Genomic DNA, 3,197 nt, shown 5'->3' on the forward strand with positions numbered 1-3,197 from the left:
ACTTTGTTATTAACTCAAACATACAAATACTTTATATATTTGGCATTTCCAACATCTGTGCTCCAATATGGATCCCCTGAATGCATCACTTATGTGAAATAGTTTTCAGAGTTTCTGTCAGCCCTTGTAATTCATTGTAATGTCTTAAAGGAATGATCAAGTAAAAATCTGAAACTCTAAGCTGAGAGTGTCGCTGTATCTTTAAAGGGATTTATTGGTTTTTACATAACCGAGATGATGAGGTGTTCGTGACATCATGGCGTCTGAGCTGCCAAGCTTCCACTTTGACTGCGAGGATCTTTTCAGGCTCTGAGTGTGGACCGAGGCGATGGTCTCAACAGACGCTCTGACCGCTGTATCCTTGCTCTGTCAGAGAACAGGACAATATGATATAAATACACTCTGACTGTGAAGGTATTATGGCCACAACACTCTTGTAGTAACAGTTTGGATGCTATGTGCAAAAGATGTCTACTGAAGTTATTCTAAGTGCTGCATCGTAGGCAACTGGACTTGTTTTTAGTCTCTAGAAGATGTTTCACCTCTCGTTAAGGTCTGACTGCTTTGGCTTGTACCAACGTTAGCACGCTAGCCATCTAGTCCTGTCCAATCCCGTCGGTTTGTTGAGTTTACTTATCCAGAGAACCTGTAGAGAGCTTTGGAAACGTAGCACACTCACAAAATGTCAAGAAAAGAAAATATCCAACCTAATTTTCCTCATTAAAAACAAAAATACAGACGTGCACCTTCTGAATTCAAGTTCCTGTCTTTTACCAAACCAGGGTGAGCTTAACTACCATGCTAACTCATCAGGTAACAAACTGACATTAAATAAAATTTACCAAAACCCTCTACCGTTCCTACAGCCACATTTGGTTTGGTCCAATAATTCCCAATTCACCGAGTTAGAAAATTCCAGCTCAACACATCCACACTGTATCACCGTTCGTCAAACCGACCCTCCGTCCCAGTCTGGTGTTCGGCTGCGTTCACTGAGAGACCTTGTTGATGGTAGTCACTCCAATCAGGCAGACTCCAGTAAGCTAATCGGACAACTTAGCATCATGGCTACTTGCTAACAGCAGCTAGTTGGTACAGCTAAAGATAGCCTCAACAAAAGAGTAGCAAGTCCAACATGGTGAGCAGCAGTTAGCGGTTCTGCTGCTCGCTACAGGTTTGGAGCCACATTTGAATTCTGGCCATCGTTGTTTAATGCTTTAGTTGTATGAATCTATGCTATTTATGATTTTCTTGGGTTATTTTATATACAAGTCTTGGGTAAACCCTTCACTTCCATCCAACATGCCAAGAAAACGTCATCACTCACTGCCAATTGTGAGGCAGAGAAAGAAAAAAACTGCTGCAGACCGGTGCCGACATAAAACTCAGAATGACCTCAATGTGTCTCCATTAGGTAACACACACACACACACACACACACACACACACACACACACACACACCCCATCTTAAAAGGGGTATGACTCTCCAGCCCTCAGAAATGATGTTGCTTACTTTGGAGGCTGTATGAAAGCTTAGCTGGCTCTCTCTCAGCACGCCTTCCTGTCTGCTCCAGTTCTGCAGCAGCGGTGGATTGTAGCTGTAGGAACAGTAGATCTGAGATTTATATCTTCTGGAGTTTTTCTGTTTTAAAGACTCGTAATTCTGTGATTTCAAGGAACTGTCGGGGACTGGGCTGCGTCTTTTGATCCGCGGGCATATTTTCATTCAGCTTCTAGTTTCATTATTTTTCCTTCCCGGCCACTCATTTCGCTCTAACCCCCCCCCCTAGCCTCCTCTCCGTTTCCTCCATCCAGCACTCGGCCCTGTCTCCCTCTGACAGATGAGTGTGGTCAGAGGTCATGTGGTTGTAATTAGGAGAGCGCTGCCTTGGCACTCCGCCTCGCTTCCTGTTTCTAATCTACGAGAAGGCAGGCTTCAGTTCAGTCAGCCCTGAGAACAGCTGTTAGCCGCCGGGGCTCAGCCTTCAAACTCTGCAAACTTAAATAAAACTGTCTTTAACCTGTCTTCACAGTCTCATAACATTTATCATAAAGCTTCCCGTCACTGTGCCAGCTCCACCCTCCAGTTTCCCCTTCTGCCTGATGGGTTACATAACCGCAGAGGCAGAGAGACGCTGGAATGCAAAAGGCCTCACGGTGCTAACATGGATCTAAGTGCTGATAATGACATTATCTACCGAGTTGTAAACCTTGTGATCACATTTTTATATTTGTTTTGGGGTTTTTTTTCATGGTGGAGTATCTTTCCAAAAGATCTGATATGCTCCTTTTCTAACATCTTGCAACACTTTCCTCCAAGTTTCTATACTTTGCTCTACATGTTGCTCTTGTTATCCAGGTCTGGTTCTTTCACCCTCTCAGCCCTTTTTTTCCCCAGGACGTCCTGTCAGTATAAAGAGCTCCTCCACTTAAAGTCTCGTGTTTACAATGAGAGAAGAACCTTAAAGAAGTCAGCACAAGTCTGGACTGGAAAAGTTATTGGCGTACAGCCGTATTTTATGCTTTTACCATACCGTGAACGTGTGCAGAATGGATGAATGAATGAATGAGGAGTTAATTACACAGATATCTGAGCCTCAGCTCTTCTCAACTTTGAGGTTATTTGAGTTAATGTGACCCATTTTTACCAACTGCAAGCTGAAGTTGGTGCAGCGTATCAGGATGAGACGGAGCGTTAAAACATGATGAGTTGTTTCAGGAGACCGTGAGCACTTCTGAGGCTTCGACATTTGGTTACAAGCTCTCAAAAATGTGATAAATGTGAATATAAGGTTGACTAAACGCATCAGGCACTATGATTAGGTACATCTTGTAAAATGTAATTCTGTCAAATACAACCTGTAGCTCTCAATGTTCAGGTTTTGGAGACATTGTTGGAAATGTTCTTGTTACATTTTTGGCATTATAAGTGCAAAACGTAGGAATTTCACTCTTTAAATTCTTTTTTAAGTTTGATGTTACTTGGTTTGATGTTAGCTCTCGGCCTGAAAACGTCCACCGCCCACTGAAACGTGTGAGAAAACCAAGACAGTGCTGGATATCTTTGGTTCACATCACATTGTTGGTGTTTTGCACTCAGCAGGGATAATTGGAAGGAGGATTTATGGCACCTGATGGTTTACTGTTGAACAGGATTAAGTGAAACAGCCTCAACCGGCCAGTTAATTTCAGCGG

At 43.1% G+C, this 3,197-nt stretch overlaps 1 long non-coding RNA gene across 1 annotated transcript; it reads right to left on the bottom strand.

Annotated features, from left to right (window-relative positions):
• Positions 1 to 205: 205 nt before the first annotated feature.
• LOC119015224 lies at positions 206 to 1,001 on the bottom strand. Its single transcript, XR_005073231.1, has 3 exons — positions 843 to 1,001; positions 543 to 656; positions 206 to 366 (listed from the first exon to the last, which is right to left on the bottom strand). It is a non-coding gene; the product is annotated as an uncharacterized LOC119015224 (long non-coding RNA).
• Between the last annotated feature and the right edge of the window lie 2,196 nt (positions 1,002 to 3,197).

Source organism: Acanthopagrus latus, chromosome 1, assembly GCF_904848185.1.
Source record: "Acanthopagrus latus isolate v.2019 chromosome 1, fAcaLat1.1, whole genome shotgun sequence".
NCBI lineage: Eukaryota > Metazoa > Chordata > Actinopteri > Spariformes > Sparidae > Acanthopagrus > Acanthopagrus latus.